The sequence below is a fragment of the Macrotis lagotis genome, chromosome 4 (genome assembly GCF_037893015.1).
Source record: "Macrotis lagotis isolate mMagLag1 chromosome 4, bilby.v1.9.chrom.fasta, whole genome shotgun sequence".
NCBI classification, from domain to species: Eukaryota; Metazoa; Chordata; class Mammalia; order Peramelemorphia; family Peramelidae; genus Macrotis; species Macrotis lagotis.
The window spans coordinates 233,940,849-233,961,997 of record NC_133661.1 but is presented as its reverse complement, the minus strand read 5'-3'; positions in this window follow the sequence as shown (position 1 = coordinate 233,961,997).

The following is a 21,149-nucleotide window of genomic DNA, read 5'->3' as shown; positions in this document are numbered from 1 at the left end:
AGAAGGGAGAACATGAGAGAAAGTAATAACAGTATTCATTTTCCCTAAACTTATGCAGCAATCAACTTTGCAATTACAAAGATCCATTTCACTGGACTTTATAACTGGAAATGAAATGAGTGAGAAATGAGACTCTCTAATGAAGACTCAGTCCCTACCCGTTGCTCTAGCATCACATCCCACCTATTTCCACAGTCACTCACCAGATTTTTAATTTGTAGCTTATTTTCTCACAGCTCGCCGTGCATTCTCTTTCATTTGCATTATTGCCACTTAATATGCAGACAAGGAGAAATATGGCTTCAGATCTGATGGGCTCGGCATTTTTTTTGTCTAGTTTAGTTTGTTTTGCTGCTTAGAACAAATGTCTCCAGAGCTCCGTTTAATTTAGCATGTCAAACTGCTTCCTCCAAACACACTCCTTAAATGTTTTATCTAGGAGACAGTCACAAAAGCCCAACAAACAACATGGATTATGGGGAAGCAAAGAAAGCAGTCTTGGGGGAATAGATGAGTTTTGATAACAGAGACAGGATTGCATATTGGTAACTTTGTTATGATCTATAATTCTGAAGGGATCATAGGATATAGAGCTGAAAGATATCAGAGATTTTCATCTCCAATTTCCTCATTTCACAGATAAAGCAACCGAGGTTCAGTAAGATGACATGACTCTCCCAGAGATCAGTTGAGTGGCTCTTTATTTCTCTTCTGAAAGGGACATTAGAGATCATCTAGTCTAATACCCTTCTTCTGATTGAGAAACTGAAATGCAGAGAGGTTAAGCAATCAAATGCTAAAGTCTAGTAAAGATAAACAAGCACACATTCACGGGACTTTATAGTAGGACAGGAACTAGAGATTCTTCAGTCTAGAGGTTCTAAGTTCTTTTGTTTTGTTTTGTTTTGTTTTTTGTGACTTGGACTCTTTCGGCATTCTGGTAAAGTCTGTGGGCCCCTTCTCAGAATAATGTTTTTTTTAAATACAAAAAATAAAATGCAGAACCTCATAAAGGAAAACAAATATACTGAAATGAAGATGTATTTCTTTTTTGGTTCTATCCAAATGTACAGACTCCCTGAAATCTGTTCACAGATTCATCTGGAGTCTAGAGATCCTATAGATATCCCAGGTCAAGAGTCCCTGCCTAGTCTAATCTTCCTTATTCACAGGTGAAATAATTGCTTTGTCCGAATCTGGACAAGTAAAATAGTCAGAAAACCATAGGGTATTTCAGATTTGGGTAGTGTAAAGGATATTTTTTTTTATTTAACTATTCTACCCTCCCAACTTCTTTAAATAAGACTTATAATTTAATAGCACCATTTTAATTGAACAATGGTTTTGGCATTATCAAATAACTCCAATTTACAAATTGATGTCTTCCCTTCTCTTAATACAGTATGGTAACTTTCATTGGCTTCCAATAAAAGAGGCAGGAGGACCTGCTAATGAAACCAAAGTAAGTTGATCTTTCAAAGTTCAATTGAATCAATGATGCCATAATATCTCTATGTCAGTTATATCCCTATGAACTACAGATCTAGTCAGCAACTTTCCTAGTGCTCCTCTGGACAAAGTAGAAGAATCTATTCTGGTATTAAATATAGACATATAGTTATTAAGTGCTTTTGATGATTTTGACTTTTCAGATCCCTTTATACATACCTCTTTTAAAGCCAGTATGGAGGATCTCTTGTCAGATATTTTATTAGGAAATTCCTTTCACATATGGTTTGGACAAGATTTTTACTCAGATTTCCAACTCAAATTCTGTGACTTTATGAATGGAAGCACTTATTTTGGAACTGAAATTTGGGAAGATAAATATTTTCATTGATTCCTCCATACTTGTAGTTTTCTCAAGTAGCTTAGTTGGAATACTAATCTATTAGTATTTGATGTGCAGGAAAGTCTAGGTTCTTACAACATCCTAATTTTCAAAATTAGGATGTCTACCTGGAGGCCATGTTTATGTGATGAAATTTAATAAGGAGGAAATAATTAGTTAAACAATTCTATGCATTATTTTGGGGGGGTAAAGGAGAAGAGGAGAGTGAGTTTAGTAGTGGATCTATAATTGTATAACTACAATGAAGTTCTGATGTGAAAACTCTCTCCATTAAAGCAGTTCTGCAATACATTTGTAACATAGTATAATATATTGTCTGAAGGCACTGTTCACACAGCAGGTATGTAACAGAAGCAGGACCTTAACCTGGGTCTTCTGTATCTATTACAACATAATGTTATCATCCCATAGATAAGAATTAATTTGTAGACTAATTTTTTCATATTACTACTCATTGCCTTGACTTTTGGCAGACTGGATGATTTAAAGAAATAAGGAAATAATATATTAGACTCTTGGTTATATTTGATCAGAGACAGAGCAAGATAAGTAAACTAAGCAGCCACCTATATGATATGAATTCATAGTTATTCCCAATGTCTGGATTCCACTATAGACAGTCATTCCTTTGAACTCATAGCTTATTCAAATGCACTTATTCCTGGAAAAGTTGGTATTCAGTGTCTCTAAATTTTCCAGATCTTGCTCTGAAAGTAGATTTTGATGTGAAGGGAGATAGAGAGAGTATGGGATCATCAGGATCTTAGTGATGTTGGAGATACCATTGCTAGTAAGGGAAAGCAAAAGAAAAGGCGCCTGAGAACACTAATCACAAATTTCTACTTCATAGCCTTGCCCAAAGTGGAATCTATCCACACTGGTTTCTGTGGTACCTTAATTTTCAGAGTCCATTTTGTTAAACTGTGTGACTCTTTGGCGTGAACTGCAGAAATATGGTTTCAGCAGGTGACTAAATAATTCTCTGTCTGAGGTTGGTCCAAAGCCTGGTTTTGTGGAAGTATTCAGAAAGAGGGTTGGGGTGGCTAGGTGGCATAGTGAATAAAGCAATAAAGCACGGGCCCTGGAGTCAGGAGTACCTGGGTTCAAATCCGGTCTCAGACACTTAATAATTCCCTAGCTGTGTGGCCTTGGGCAAGCCACTTAACCCCGTTTGCCTTGCAAAAAACTAAAAAAGAAAGAAAGAAAGAGAGTGAAGAAAGTCTTCATAGCTGTAGGAGTTCAAGTTTCTGACTGAGCTCATAGGGAAAAACATTAGGTTCATACTTTTGATTGTCCCAGAAAGTCACTAAAGTAAATAAACTTATAGGTGGTTTTCTATGCAAAGATTGGATTCACTATCGCTAGTGTTACAATGTTTTGCTCTAAACTATTTGACAAAGTTGAAAAAATATTGGAGTTGAACCCTTTTTGTTTTGCTTTATTTAACCCAAATATGCAATTCCCATGAACATGAAGCCAACCTTGGATATAAATCAATTTCCACAGGAGTCTGATGAGAATGTAGGAACCTAGAGTTTCCTGTATATTAAGGAATGTACTATGTGTGCCCTGATTCAAGACAGCTAATTCCTACTTCTTTAAACAAAAACTTCTTTTATGCCATGTTTAGAAGTTATGTCTAGTATCAGTTTTCAACCTCTGCACAATCCACTATTTCTCCAAACCCCTAAAAAAATTCAGGAAATAATTCTTAAAAGCCAGACTGCTGAAATTAATCTCTCTGTCACTTTATGGTTAAGGCATATTTAAGAAAGTACCCAGTTAATATTGGTTATAGGATGGCAAAACAGTAATTCTTATAGAGGAATTAAAATTTTGTTGTTGTTGTATGTGAACCCTACTTACTCTTTAATCATTTCTGCCTCCCCATCCACCTCTGCTTCTTTCTCTTTCCCCTTGGGCTGCTAAACTAGGAGAGGAAGCATTTCATGATGGGTGGGATAGATTTCCTGAACTCCCTGATGGTTCTAAATCTCTCGTTTTGACCTGGAGAAATTACCCTGCACAATTTGTAATATCAGACTGCATTGTGAGGAGAGGCTAAATGTCAGGGCTGGGGAAGCAGAATGATGAGGGGATAAATGTGATTGCCTTAAGGATGGCTGAAGATGATCTCATTAATCTTTCATTTTACGGACATTGGTTTCAAAGACAGACAAAAATGACTCAGAAGGCACAGATAGTCAGATGTGCTGTCAGGCAAGCTATGGAACAAAAAAAAATTGCCTTCTCCCATGTTGAGTTGGCAGAAATGCCATGTGCCTTTCATGATCCCACCATCTCAAAGTCTTCTATGTATTGGTACTGCTTGATGGATGTCATCAAGAGAGCAAGAATGAAGTCCCATTAATTTTAGGTGAGGACACTCAAGATACTTTGTTCATGCCTTAGACTTTTATAACATTTCCTGCCAAGCCACCATCTTTCCAAATGAAAGAAGGAAGATTGCAATGATTCTTTCTCTTGATAATTAAATTTTTACCACATTGCTCCACAGAACCATCACTCATTTTTATATTATTCAATATTTATATGTAGAGCAAATGATATCCTATGAAGTAAGGTTGTGTAAAAATTATTATTATTTTTAAGACCTTATGGCAATAGTTTTCATTCCTTCTTCACCTGGTGAAATCCCATGCATAGTTTCAAATTCAACTATAATGCTTCCTCTTTCAAAGACACTCCATGATCTGCTATCTTCATAGTGTTCTTCCATCTCAGACTTCAATTAGATTTTTTTGGTATTTATTGAGGAAAATTGTTAATTAATGCTGTGTTAGTGCTTATGTTCTTAAAAAATTGTGGGCTCTTAGAAGTTGAGAATCTTGTCTTAACTGAACTTTGTAACTCTCAGGGACTAGAATGGATACTCTGCATGCAATCAGTGGTAAATAAATGTAATGTTCTTTTAATCATGAATTTATAAATGAAAACAAACCTAAACCTGTCAATTGTGTGACTCATGTAAGTATTAAAATTGGGTTTTGGGGAAACATAAAATATTCCATCTTAGAATTCAATTAAAATCAATGCAGAAAGTATTTATTAAGCATCTATTTGATATGTTATATTTTAGGTTCTGGGAAGCACAGGTAAAAATGAATTCTCAAGGTGGATAAATGCTACTGGGGAATTCAGTAGGTACACTGATATGGATGGGGACTTGACCAGGGAGTTCATCAGTATAGGGACCTTCTAGAATGATAATGAAACTCATTTTGCCAGTGTACTTCAGTTCAGCACTGTCTCTGAAACTTAGTCTTAGAGAGTTGCTTAGAACACAGATATTCAGTTATCTGGTGTACTGATTTACTCTGACTCAGACAAGTAGTTTTGGTTTAGGAATACAGTGAGATACTTATAGGTCATTCAAGTTAATAAAAGGAAATTGACTTAGCGATAGCATATAAAAGATATTCAACAAGGTTATTCCAGCATTTAATCTGAGTAGATATGTCTCACCAGAACCCATATGGAAATGGCTGTTATTAATAGGAAAAGGAAATATCATTTTAGATGTGTCTTTTGTCTGTAGAGAAGGACTATAAGACAAATATGGCAATGATTCCATTTCCAATCAGTCTCTATGCCTTTGAACTATATGTCTTCTATACCTAGAGATGTCTCTGTCTTTCAGATCCTGAGCTTTACTCAAAGCTCCTCCCAAGTGCTACTTTAACAAGACTTACCTGATTCCTCCTCAATACTCCATGTATCCTTTATATTGTGATTTTATTTTATTTTGAATCTACATGCACATTTGAACAAATAGATTGTAAGTTCCTTGCATTCAGAGTTTTGGGGGAGAGTGGAAGCCTGGATATCACCAGTGTCTTGATTAATGCTTAATAGTTACTTGATAAGTCATATTCAGATGAAACAAGGTAGTTAATGACTGATCATGTCAGATAAAATAGTTTTTCATGTGATGGATGAATTATGGCCATTTTTGTTTCTTTTCAAAACTTAAGAGATAAAGGAAGTTTTACTCATGTAACTTCCATTGGTGTGGATGGAATTATTATGGGTGAAATGCTATTAAATGTAGGAAAGTCTTAATTTGATTAAAAATAAAAGATTTTTAAATATTTGGAAAGGGTCAAGGATTTTAGGAACATTTCCAAATAGTAAATTGTAATGGTAATAATTATTTTTGTAATGGCTAAGTCTTACTTTACATTTGTAGGATCTATTGTTAAACAAATAAAAAGTGATCATTAACCTCCTCTAATGTTATAAGGCATTGTGGTACAGGGAGAAAGTGTTTGATTTGGAATCAGAAGACCTGAGTTTGAATCCTGACTTTCCCACTTATTTTTTTGTGTAAGCTTTAGTAAGTAATTCTGGCAACTAGTTTCCTCATTAATAATTTGAGGGGGTTAGAGGACCAAGTTAACTTTTAAGTTTTTTTTCTGGCTCTAAATACCAGGAAATACCACTTGGCTTCATGGCAATCATTTAAATTCCCATACTATGATTCCTTTGATTAATCTCAAGAAAATTTAGGATCAGATTACTGTGTTTAAAATTCATATTTAAACTAGAATCATAGAATGTTAGCTTACAAGAACCTTCTTTATATTTGCAAACATTAAATTCAAATCTACTTTATTCCTTTTTTTTCTTTGTTTCTTTGATTAGGGAATAGTGGATAGCAGACAATTTGCTCTCATATTGAGTTAGTGGAAGAGGGAGGACTAGATCAGATTTCACCCACTGACAGATGTATTTCTTAAGATATCACTTTTTCCCCTACTTATACTATGCTATTCTTCTAATGATGCAAGAATACAATAACAAATCTGTGACTTTCACAGAATTTGTTCTTGATCTCATACAGAGAAAGATATAGACCAAGAGTTGGAAAGGAAGTTAGAGGCCATTTACTTCAGTACTCTCATTCTTTTAGCTGAGGAAATTAATATTATGAAAGGTTAAGTGATTTATACAAGGCCACATGAGCAGTAGGTGACAGAACCATTATTAAAAAGCAGACTCTCTGTATCTTGGATTTGTTCTAAAGAAACCAAACTATAGTGTTGAAGGTTTTTTGGTTAGCATATAGAATCTGAGCCAGGAAGGAAGATCCTGATGACCTAGTTATTTTTTTTAATGTGACAGCAGATTCAGGTGGGGTTGTTTGCCTTCTCCCACCAAAGTTCTAGCTCAAGCCTCACTGATTTCAATCCTGGGGCAATCTGGTCTTTTCAAGGACAGGGCAAGTTACTGTTCATTGTCTCTGACTCTTCATTCTCTTGAATCCCTGGGTAAAATCATTCAAGGAAAATTTTGTTTTGATTCTTGTCTAGGGTCTTGCTTAAGGGGACTATGATGGTACTCAATGTGGATTGTTGATCAGGTATAGGATGGAAATGTATTTCCTTCCCACAAAAAATGCTTAAAACAAATAAGCATAGTGAAAAAAATATAAAATAAGAAAAAGTAACCTAAAACTCTTAATGAATTTCTTTGAGAGGTTGCTACACAAGCCATGGAATTATGGAATATTTATTAAGAGTAATGATGAATATATCATTTTCATCTCAGCTATATACAATCAGAACAAGTTCCTCAAGGTTTATGCCTTATAGCAAGTCTGATTTGGCTTTTTCTTATACTCTTCTCAGAGGTCACTTTTCCTTGAGAAGCATTATATGATAGTAGCTACAAAGTACACTTCCTGCAGGGTTGCCAATGCTGAAGAACTCAGGAACTACTAAACTTCTTAAAAAATTGATCTCTTTATAATTGTTCAGTCATTTATGCTCAGGAGAATAAAAAACAAAACAGAAGAAATAGTCTGGGACCCACTTCTAGATTCAGTCTCTCTTAGGTAATACATGTTTTAGTTGTCATGGATGATCAGTAGTTGTATTTAGGGAGAGGTACCTTTCTACTTCAAAGAAAAAGAAAAAAGGGAAAAGGAGAGGGAGACATAATGAGAGAGAGAGAGAGAGAGAGAGAGAGAGAGAGAGAGAGAGAGAGAGAGAGAGACTTGTCTGGGCTCATAAAAGTTGTGTCAATGGCATAATGCAAGAACTAAAGTCTTATCAAATTGAGAAGTCTTCAAGTATGAGCCCAGACATTGGTTGATTGTCCTTTCTTAAAGAGGAACAAACAGCATCTCTATGTTGGAACCAAGTTACAGTGTGTCCAACTGTGGCTGAGCAGACCAACATGAGTTTCAAAGGCTTTACCACAGGTCAGGCACAAAAAGTTCATAGGAGCATTTAGAGTGGGGATTTCTCTAAATTTGCACATTTCCCATTTCCTTTAAGTTATTAAAATTCTGTTTTGCTCCTAGAGCAGAGCATCTTCTTTGCTGTAAGTACATCATGCTGGGCAATCCTGTGTCATTTTCTCTTGGGGCTCCCAAGTGATTCCAAACATCTTCTGAGAGACTTTGAGAATGTCCTTGTATTGCTTTTTCTGATCTCCATATAAGCATTTGTCTTGTGTTAGTTATCTGTAAAATAGTCTTTTAAGCAAATATATGTTTGACATTTGAACAACATGGTCAACTTCATTTGAAGACTGAAGAAAAATGAAGTAAGAATTCTGAATTTGGAGACAGAGTGACTCAATTAGATTCCTGGTTCTGCCAAATTATTGTTTGTGTGACATTGGACAAGATACTTAATTTTCCTTAATCTGTAAAATGATATGAAACCAGATGGCATCCAAGATAATTTTTAGCTTTTAAATCTATGATCTTAAAGTGAGTCTAACTATGTTTCACAAAGGTCCTTGATCAGACAATGAGTTAATTATTTATCCAAAAAGGAATTGTAATAAATATTATATGAGTTTACAAATACAATTTGGGATCATCAAAATATTCTAATTACTTTCTTATTGTCTTTTTCAAGGTTTTTAATTTAAAAATATTTTCTGTCATTTAAAACTGGAAATATTTGTTATTTAGTAACTGTAATTAACTGCAGAAATATGGAATGCTAGAGAATCTAGCAGTTATTCAGAAATACCAAACACCTTTTAAATCTGGTTATTTTATGGCATGTTAGGATTTCTATTAGGAAACCTGGTGGACATTTTGGCTTTCATTATAACTGCCCCTTGCTAAAAAATTTACTGAATATCAAACAGAAGCTAAACTGGATTATGAAAGTCATCTTTGTAGCTAAGGGCTTAGATTTGTTTTGTGTAAAACACACCTTTTTTAAAACTTAAATGAGATAAATTGCTTTAAGTTTAAAAAGTGGTGGAAACTTGCCTAATTAGCTTTTTCTTGGACTGCAGGTTTGGAAGTGTCACCTCCACTTGGTATCAGGCAATAATAATTAGTGTGAATGAACTAACATGAGAAATATAGAGCAGGTGATAAAATGACTAAGAGAAAAAAATCAGCGACCACCAACAAACAGACCACCACTACTCAAATTGGGTTTAAAATTAACTTAGGGAACATAATGTTTCTGAAAAACCCATAAGGGAAAAAAAATAATGCTAAAGCAGCTTGACTACTGACTTATATTTTATTCCATAATTGTATCCAACCCAAATACCTTAATTGGATGACTAATGCATTCTTGTCTTTACGAAACTGCCCTACAATACTTATATCAACAGCTCAAGTAATCTATCAGTTCCAGAACTCTTTTCCGGCTATTCCTGTCTTCTGTAGCTCACAACCTCTCCTGTCATTTGCATAATTCATGGTATTATTGTTTCTCAATCTTTTTCTTCCCAGCATTGAGTTAGAGGATTAGAGAATCAGGAAGTCAGAAGCAATGAAGATAGTAAATGGAAAGAGAAAGTCTATGGTTTATGTCAATAGACACAGTTGTCATGAAAAGCACTTCAAGCCCATATGTTTCTAACCTTGCATAAATTTTCTTTAATTTTTTTCTATTGTTGTGATTGTATTAAAAAGATGCATGTAAGCATAATTTGAAATAATTAAGATCTGTTAAAGTTATTTAGGAGAGTCATTCTATGAAGATATTCATAAAGAAACTGCCAAATGGAAGCTGATGATATTAGGTTCTAGGTCTATAAGGAACCTTGGAAACCATCTGGGAAAAATTTTGCAGATAAGTTACTAAGGCATAGAAAGCCTACATGCTTTACCTAGGGTCAAGAAAGAAGAAAATAGCAAGTTAACAATCAAATACACATTATCTGAATATAAATCCAGAAATTTTCCCCATGAACAGTAATTGATTCATAGAAAGTTATCAAATTCCAATTTGAGAATACCTAGTTAAAGAGGATGCCCAGCATAACTTCTTTCCCCACTCCCAGCTACCTCCTAGATTCAGTATAGTTTAATTTAAATAATTTTTTGTTTGTTTTTATTCTTTTGGTTCAGTTGTGCCTGATATTTCATGATTCCATTTTTAGTTTTCTTAGCAAAGATTATTGTAATGCTTTGCCATTTCCTTCTCATTTTACAGATGAAGAAAATGAGGCAAATGGAGTCAAGTGACTAGCCTATGGTCTCACAACTAGTGAATATATGAGGTCAGATTTGAATGCCTGAAGTTGAGTTTTCCAAACTCCAGGTACAGAGCACTCTAGATCCATGCTGCTCTAGTGAAATGAATATCAAACTTAAAGGCAAAACATCTAGCCTTGAGTTTTATCTTTTCTATTTATTAGGGATAAGACTTTAAGGGAAACACTTCTTACTAGTATTGTTATAAAGACCAAGCAATCACTAAGGATTTTCTCACTCTAAAATGTTGTGTTTTTCCCCCCAAAGATTACACATGTAATGAGGGTTAACCTAATGAGTATTTGATCTGACTTTGAGAAGATAAGTACTCTGGCTCTACAGAGATGGTCTTGAAACCATTATTTTGAAGCAGCAATTAAAGCAGTAATCTCTTATGGGTTCCTGCGTACTCATGTTTTGAGAGGATGCAGACATTCTAAACAATTCCCTATATATTGTTAAATAGAGTCTCCAAGCAAAATTTAAGGTACTTGCTGTTCAGATGTGTTTGACTTTTCATGACTCCAAGGACCATACTGGCCTTGGGCTTTTCTTGGCAAAGATTCTAGAATTATTTTCCAATTTCTTCTTCAGTGAATTAAAACAAAACAAGAGATTGAATGACTATCCCAGGGTCTCTCAACTCCTATATGAGGCCAGATTTGAAATCAGTTAATCCTGACTCCATGCCCCTTAATCTATCCACTGAATCATGCACCTGCCTCCAAAACTAAAATGCCAGGGGACTAATAGAGATGTGGTTATAGTTTCATTTTAGAAATTTGTTCCTGCACCTGGGTATTGAAACTGCTGGTGTCCATTCCCATTGTTACTTTTGACTTTGGTCTAGGACAGGTTTCTAGCACAAAACTCAATTTTTTATCACCACTGAGATTATGTTCACATTACCATTATCACCACCATCACACCAACACTAAGCATCATCATTATTTCCCTGATGCTCTCAATTTTGCTACATATGGGGACTATACCTAGGTTATATAAGAAAGCACTTCTAAAATTGCTGTGTCATTGCCAAATGCAAGTCCTTCAGGATTCAGAGTATAAGTAAGGCTTATTGCCTCTCCTCCAGTTGTCCTGATACATATCTGGCCTCTGGATTCAGATGACTCCAGAGGAGAACATCTGGTGACTTAGCACAGCACCACCTCCTTCATATCCAATTTGCCCTCTTGATATCATGATCTTCTTTGAGAATGAAGGACAATTAACAACAATATCTTGATTACAATCTGAACAATCAAAAGAACTATATTCAAAGACTTTCCAGCTTACTTCTATCTTATTTCTATCTGACTGAGTTTGTGAGCTATTGGACTTTACTTCCTAACTGTCAAGTTGGCTATATCTCCATTATACTATGCTGCCCCTGGACTTTGCTAGTCTCCTAAAAATATCTCCCCTTCTCTTTCCTGCCCTTTGCTGCAAAATGAGCAAAAAACCTACAAATGAATTAATGCAAATATACATGCATGCATACATACAAACATACATACCTAATCTAAGATGAAGAGTTTATGTTATTTTCTTTCTTTCCATCCACTCCATCTTTAATCCCCTGCCTTCTAGTAGATGTTCCAATTTTAACTCCTTCATCCAAGATCAGCAGTGATGTAATTATTAACAAAGTTAATGACCTCCTAACTCTTACTATTTAACATTTCTGCAAAGTTTAAAAACTCCTACCTTCCCTTAACAAATTTTCTCTTTCCTCAGCTTCTATGAAGTTGCTTTAACTTAGTGTTCTTCCTTCCTCTTTGACAGTTTCTTATAAATTTTCTTCATTGTTTTACCTTCCTCCTTCAGTTGATTAAGTAAAGTCATCATCTGAGGCTTTACCCATGACCTTCTTCTATTTTTCTCACTCAAAATATCTCATCCATAATTCATGCCTTTAGTTAGCACTTTTGTGTAAATGATTTTCAAATTTACATCACAAACCTTTGTGATATTTCCAGCTGCCTGATAGATCTTTTTTGACCATATACCCAATGTTGTTTAAATTTTTTTTTCAATCATAGCTCCATTAGGATTTTCTTGGAAAATATATTTGCCATTTCCTCCTCCAACTCATTTTTACAGGTGTGGAAACTGAGGTAAACAGGGCTAAATGAGTTGCTCAAGGTCATAAAGCTAATAAATGTCTGATGCCAATACCTCAAACTTCATATATTCAAATCTCTCCTTCCTTTTAATACCTACCAATTATAGAAAAAGTGCAACTATTTTCTCAGTAACCTAGGTTCAGAATCTCATGGTCACTCTTGTTCTTTACTCTCTATCACCTCCCATACCTACTCAGGTAGAAAGTCTATTCATTCTACTTCCTCATGTTATTTAATCTCCATTCTCTCCTTTTAGTCATATTACAATCAATTAAATGTTTCATTCTTTCATTACCTATCACCTGAATTGTTACAATAACTTTTTAACTGGTATTCTTGATTCTAATCTTTCTTCAAACCTATTTCTTAAAATAGGCTTCCCAAAGCACATATCTAACCACATCATTCTTTTGTGCAAAAATCTTTAGTGACTACTTTTTTGCTCAGTGCACACAATGCAAATTCCTTAATCTGACATTCAAAATTGTGAAATCTGGCTTACTTTTCTGATTATATCAGACTATTCTTTTTTATATCACACTATACTATCAGTCTGTACTATTAGTTAATACACTTTCTAAACCTTTAATGGATTCTCCATAACTTTCTCTCTTCCTTTATAGTCCCTCGCTTCACTAGGGTTTAATTGCCATTTCTTCTTTGAAGCCATTGCTGATTTCTACAGTTAAAACTAATTTTTCATTTCCTAAATCCTTTATTTTCTTTTCTAAGGTTAAATTATGGCAATTTATGTACATTTCTCTTTTCCCTATTAGACCATAAACTCTGAAGCCAGGGACGGGGGCACTTCTTCCCATTTTTATATCTTGATTTCTGTACCTTTGAAATAGTAGTTACTGAATAAATTTCAAACACAACTATTGAATTCTAGAGGGAGAACCAAGTCTGGTTAATAGGAATGTCTATGATAGGAATAAATGGCTTCTGGAGATATTTGTTGTTCTAATATCTGTAGATCACTAAATAATATTTTGCAAATAATAATGTACTTAATAAATGTTTGATGACTGGATGAATATGTAGTTATAGTCATATGATGATGTTTCTCCTTCTTTCCTGAAGAAGACCATGACATCAGGGAGGTGATGCCATGACAAGCACATGAATTGGATTTGAATGAGGGAGTGGCTGTGCTAAATCAACAGAGCCATTTGGGTTCAGGGGTCAGATATGAATCAAGATGATCAGAGATGTTCCTGGATGAAATGCAATCAGGGTTAAGTGATTTGTCCAAGGTAACACAGCTATTAAGTATCAAGTACCTGAGTTCAGATTTGAACTCAGGCCCTCCTAACTTGAAGGCTAGTGTTCTATCCATTGGACTTTGAATCCAACCTCAGACAATTAACACTTACTTTACTGGGTGACCTTGGGCAAATCACTTTACCCTGATTACCTCACATTCAGGTATATCTCCAGTAGTCTTGATTAATATTTGGACTCTAGATCCAGATAACTGGAGGAGAAAGTGAGGCTGTGACTTAGTACAGTTCCCCCCTACACTCAAATCCAATTCTTGTGCTTGTCATGGCATTACTTCCCTGATGTCATGGTCCTTTTCTAGGATGAAGGACAAAACATCATGTACTCCTGTCTATTTTATATACCTATGCATATAAGAGATTAATATCATATACAAGTAAAATTACATCTATAATATGCTCACTAAATCACATCACCCTATTTTATCAGATTAAATTAATAAACAAAATATAAAATAAACTAAATCCTCTTGCCACTATCAGTGAGGTCACAAAGTTAAAGTAGTAACTTATGATGATAAGAGCAGGTGACATGCATACTTGGGCATTATATAAGGCCAGCAGTTTTAAGAGTGTTGTCTGGAGACCTCTAGGGGTTCCTGACACTTTACAGGAGTTTAATGAGGCCAAAATCATTTTTATAATTGTGCTAAAATGTTCTGATTTTAAATGTGGTAAATATTAATATATAATCCACATAAATAAAAGTTTGTTGTATTCTATAATTTTTAAGATGGATCCTCAGATCAAAATGTTTGAGAACTACTGTAATAGACAACTACTAATGGACAGCTAGGTGATGGAGTGGATAGAGCTCTGACCCAGGAATCAGGCGGACCTGATTTCAAATTTGCCTCAGATGCTTGATATTTACTAGCTGTGTGTTTTGGGGCAAGTCATTTAACCCCATTGCTTTACAAAAACAAAAAACAAAATGTTACAATTAGAAAGTAGAAATTATCTTGACATTTAGTGGTTATTTAATTTATTGCTTGGAATATAGTCAAGGCTGTTTAAATGGGGTTAAATGATTCTGGTCTAAACACAAATTCACCTTTTTTTGTGCTTTATCCTATACAAAGAACCATTTGGAAAACTTTTTGATAACTGCCTTTGACTTTTCATGAAAAAATATGCATCACAAATCTATTTGGTTATTTCAATTGTCCAATTTCTGGCTCACTTCAGAAACTTTAAGACTTCACATATGACTTCATGTTATAATTAGAATCACATATTTGCTTCCAAATCAATACAACAATTTCATAGTAGAAATACATCTATTCACATGAAAAAGCATGCACACACATGCATAAGACTTAATAGCCTAGACTAGCATATCATTCCCCTTCCCAAGTCAACTCCGAGAAACCTGAGCCCAGAGCATTTTGAACCAGATGAGAATAACATTCCAAAGCATTTTGGTAACTTGCACTTTTCTCTGTGATTCTAATAATTTAAAAAAATTAGTTAAAATATATTTTATAGGTTATTTTTTGAGATCTGGATCTCTAGTTTCCCCAGATTATCTTCTTTCCCACCCCATTCTTTTTTAAGGATATCAATAGTCTTCTGTTGATACTATTATGGTGTTATGTTATGAAAAATGACAGTATCCAAAGAATTGAAGTTGACTTCCTACAAAGGTCAATTGAAAGAAGTAATTTTGAAGTTAAGAAACCTAGCTTCAAAGAATATCTCAAACATCCTTCATTTATGTTCTTTTAATATAGACCTTGCCTTAATTCAGGTTCTAGGGTGCAGCCTTCAAAGGTGACGAATTCTCTCACTGGTAATTGCAATGGCCTCCAAATTGGTCTCTATATTTCAAGACTCTCCTTACTATAAACCATCCTTCACATAACTGATAAAGTCATCATACTAGAGAAAAATGCAGTCATGCTCCAAAAACTGGGATTTTCCCAAAGTTCTGTTGTAGATCCTCTTTCTTTCTCTTTCTGTTCTCTCTCTCTTTTTTCATAGAACCATCAGCTTCTATGGATTTAAGCATAATATCTATACAGAGGACTCCATGATGTATATATAGGGCAACTAGGTGGGGCAATGAATAGAGTTCTAGACTTGGAGTCAGAAGGATGGGAGTTAGAATATAGCCTCAGATACTTGATGTTTACTAGCTATGTGACCTTTCCATCTCCTGTCATCCTGATTCATTTATGGACACTGAATTCAGATGACCCTGGAGGAGAAAGTGAGGCTGGTAACTTGACATAGCACCCTCTCACTGAAATCCAACTCATATCCTTATCATGGCATTACCTCTCTGATGTCATGGTCTTCTTGAAGAATAAAGAACAAGCATCATCATCATCATCATCATCATCATCATCATCATCATCATCATCATCATCATATCTTTCTCCTAAGCTTCAATCCCATTTCATCAGTTGCCTACTGGGCTTTTCATATTCCATGTTCCAGAGATATTTTAAATTCAATATGTTTAAAATTGAACTCATTATGCTTCCCTCTAACTCCTATCCTTGTCTACCATCATCTATCCATCATCTCATATTTCAAATTTTGGCATTATCCTGAGCTCTTCACTCTCCTTTATCTCAGAAGTCCAACCAATTATCAAATCCTGTAATTTCCATTTCCATATCCTTTCTCACATCTGAGTCCTTCTCTGTATTCAACTACCTACTAACTTGTAAGAGACTATTGAGGGTCACAGGAACGTCATTGCATGACTGGGAATGATTTAATGGTCCTCTTACCCATCCACTTACACCAATGGCCCACTTACCTGGGTTGGCTCTCCAGATCTTCTTATCTGTTCCTTATGTTTTGGCACTTCCAGAAACATTGTATGAGAGTACTAGCCTGAGGAAGTAAACTTTTATCACTTGCTGTTCAGGAGCACTGGAGTACTGTTTGAATGGTAATTAGAGAATATCACTTAATTAGGAGTGAACCAGGGAATAAAAAAGGGTATTTAAGCACTTGCATTTGTTTGAATAAATGGAGAACTTGCCATCTTTATCTCCTGCCTCTTCAATGTTCACCTAAGAATTTGATTACAACTGGACTGAGTCAAGTAATAGGTCATGAATAAAGTATAAGTTAGCTGGCTGGTACACAGCACTAACTTTGTTCAAGTCTTGATCTTTTTGAACTCAGAGTATTGAAAAAGTTTCTTAATAGTTCACCTTTTCTCAAGTCTTTCACCACTTCATTACATACTATATACTGCTGCCAAAGACATTTTCTTTAAGACAAATCTGTCTATTATAAATTCCATACTCAGTCCAATCCAATAGCGATTTATTTTTTTCTAGAAAAATTCTTCTGTGTAGCTTTTAAACTTCTATACTATTCATCTCTTTCTTACTTTTTTGTCTTCTAGTTATTACTACTTTCTTATACTCTGTAATCTATTCAAACTGGTCTTCTATGATGTATAAAAAGTTGCAGAGAGACATAGTTTTTGGGTGATTAGTCATTTTATTAATAAGTCTACCAGTATTTATTAAAATGGCTCATTGACACTCTTGAATGCCAAAGATCCTTTGTGGAATCCATTTAATGCTTATATTCCCTTTCTAAGGGTGGTTATCAACTCTGATTGGCCAAAAACTAATTGAAATGAATATTATAATGAAAAGTGAACCTGTTCTAGTGACAGACCAGGGAATGTGATTCAGATCACTAAGTCCTGGACAAAGAAACATATCTCTTATCCAGACTACACTATCTAGGGCAATCTAGACAAAAAAGATATCTGCTCAGACTTGATTGAGTTGAACACAGTGGGTAAGAATTTTTCTGAGTTAAATTTTTTTGTAAGCTTCTTTAGTCAGATGGAATCTCCCATCCAAAATTGAGAGGTATGTACATAGTGATTTGGGTAATCTCATTCAACAATTGTGTCTTTCAAAGATTGAATAACCTATAAACTTCTGAAATAATTCTGTTCCTAATCCAATAATTGATTATTCATATATGAAAGAATCAATCACTTTCCTTACTTCTCTGTGTTTTGCATAAAGGATACTCCATCTGCCTTCTCCCTTCCATTGTGCTGATTATACCCCATGTCTGGAAGTTACTCCCTCTTTATCTCCTCATAGAGATACTCTCTTCCTTTTGAGATACAACCTAGAAACAAGACTTCTGTAATAAAGTTTTACTGATTTCCTCCAACTTCCAATGAAACTTCCTTGAAAACGTCTTGGATTTAATTAATTTGCAAATATTTGTATTTGTTCACTTTTTAGTTGTTACATATATGTTTTATAATTTGTTATGTCTTTTATTAGAGAATAAGATTCCTATAAGTATGTAGATTATAAAGATATTTAGATTATATAGATATTGATATAATCGGTCAGTCGTATCCAACTCTACGATTTATTTGAGATTTTTTTTGGCAAAGGCATTGTAGTAATTTGCCATTTCCTTTTCCAACTTATTTTATATATGAGCAAACCAAGGCAAACAGGGTTAAATGACTTTCCAAGGATCATACACCCCTCCCCTCTAGGGGGGTAGGCATTATTGTCTTTGTATCTATCCCAAAAGTCAATATAATTCTTGACACATAGAAAGCACTCCATAAATGATTATTTAATTTTTCCTCAGTGTGACATTGAACAAATCACAATCTCTCAACCTTGGTTTTCACATCTGTCAAATGAGGATACTGATAGCACTGACTTCACAAGGTTGTTTAAAGTTTCAAATAAGAAATAAAAAAATCTCAAAGGATTATATATACAAGAACTATTTTAATCTCAAATTTCTCAAGTGATGCTATATTTCTATAAAAAAAACTATCTCTGGAGAACTAATGTTCAGATTACCTTCATGGCAATGGAGAAGATTGAGTGGATTTAAACAGGCTGTAGAGCATTACAAATAAGAAATGATGGAGACATAGTGTGGAGGATGTCATCAAAGAAAGGCATGACCAGCTGTGTTTCACAGAGATCAAAGAAAAAGAAATAGGATGTATATATATATATATATCAAATTATTTGTAGTTGTCCTTTTTGTGGTGGAAAAAAAATTGGAAACTGAGAGAACGCCCATTAATTTGTGAATGGCTGAACAAGTTGGAGTATATAATTGTGATTAAATGCTATTATGTCATCCAAAATGATGAGGTAGATATCAGAAAAAAAACCTGACAAGAACTATATTAATTGATGAAATTGAAGTGAGAAGAACCAGAGAATTATACACAGTGTAACAATGATCAACTATGAACAATATAATTCGACAGGACTTATGGTGAAAAATGTTAACTACTTCAAGAAAGAGAACAAGTGGACAGAGTTCAGATTTTCACCATTTTCTCCCTCTCTCTCTCTCCCTCTCTCCAACCTACCTACCTTCCTTCCTTCCTTCCTTCCTTCCTTCCTTCCTTTTTTTCTTTCCTCATTCCTTCCTTTTCTTTTTTTTTCCAGCATGATTAATTTGGAAATATCTTTTGTATGACTTCACATGTATTACTGATCTATTACTTGTCTTTTCAGTGCTCAATGCCCAAGTAAAAGTCATTTGGATATTACATCTTGATCATGATTATCAGGTGTTGGAAGGCAATCATCCCTTCTCTTTGCATAATTTAGAGTTGAAAAGGATTTTTGCTTTATTTTATTTTGTTCTTGTGGCAGCTAGATGGCATAGTCAGTAGAGGGCTGGCCCTGAAGTCAGGAGGACTTGAGTTCAAATATGACCTTAGACTCTAGCTGTGTGACCTTGGACAAGTCGCTTAACCCTGATTGTCTCATATCCAGGGTCATCTCCAATCTTCCTGATCCATATCTGGTCATTGGATCCAGATGGCTCTGGAGGAGAAGATGAGATTGATTATTTTGTGTGTTTCTTCCTCACTTAGATACAATTCATGTGCATGTCATGTCAACACTTTTCTGATGTTATGGTCTTCTTCAAGAATGAAGGACAGTATCATTTTCCTGTCTTCTCAGTGGATGGGGAAATGTATTGGTAGGGAGGGAGTATTGTGATCACCTGATCAGCAGGGGATCCATTCACCTCAGGAGAGAACAGAAACATATATACACCTGGGTGGTGAATACTAGAAGGACAACTGGTAGAGCCAGTTTATTGAAGACACCAAACAGTTCTTACAGGAGAAAACCACAAAATTAGCATACAGGATAAAAACAATGATGTAACTTTGTTATGGGCAGAAATTAACCCAGCAGGATGTGACCCAAGTCAAGAAGTTTGGAAACAGGGCTTATCAAATAGTGAGGCCATGAATGATGCAGTTGTGTTATCAAATAAGAGTTCTGTGGAGGCTTTCAGCTCAAGGGTCACCAGAGCTTAGTTTTTTTAGCCATAACTGCCCTCTTGACTCCAAACTTGCTTGAGTGACCTCTACAAGGGAGAAAATTTGAAACTCAAAATTTGAACTCATGAATGCTATATGTGTATGTATGTAAGTATTCAAAAAAGAAGTGGATATGGTCCTAGAGTAAGAATGAGTGCATATTGCAACCCATATGTTCTACTGCAATACTTTCTATGTCAAGACACCAGTAGACCTGTGTAGAATTTAAGAGAGAATGATGAAAATTCCATGGATGAGCTGTATCATTGGTACCTACATTGATGAGTTAAGACATTTATTGGAATAATGGAGTATTAGAAGGAAGGATCCCTGAGTGTGAAAACTCCATCTGCCAATGCCTATTAACAACTCCTTATCACTTATAGTCTTAGAGAGTGGGATAGAACCCAGAAGGATTTAGTAACCGGTACAGGGTTATACAAACAGAAGGTAAGAGAAGCAGAAATTGAAGCTAGATCTCTTAATCTTGAATGGAGATATGAAACTCTATTCACTTCCTCAAGCTGCTCCTCATATTCAGATCCTCACAAAATATTACACTTGGAATGTTATGTGTGATTGTGTTATTAGTTTTGTTTCACAGAATAATTCTTTTTTTCTAGAAATATAGCTGTAGTTTTACTTACTATATCTGGATAATTTCTTTACTTATAGCTTGGCTACTGATAGGAATCCTGTGGGGAGGGAGGGCTAACACTGCCTTTCCAACAGCTGCAGTTATCATAATAAATGAGGTGCCACATTTTAAAGTTTCAGATTATCTTTTTCTTTCCTTTTAAGCAAAGGTGGATTTAACTTGACTTTAACGATTGCAAAAATGTGTTTCTCAGAAGTTGATCAACTATTAATTTTGTGTCAGTGACAGTCAAATACCGTTAAACTTTTTTCCAAAGCCAGACAGCTTAACCTCATTAAGCTGCTGTTTGGACAGGTGGTTTAAAGCAGATTGAATGCTATCCAGAGAGGCTTCAGACCTGAGTTTGATGAACTTGTGAATGTGTGTGAGTTCACATGAAAAAATGCCTAGGAGGGAGGTGATGACAGGTCTGTGTCCATGAAG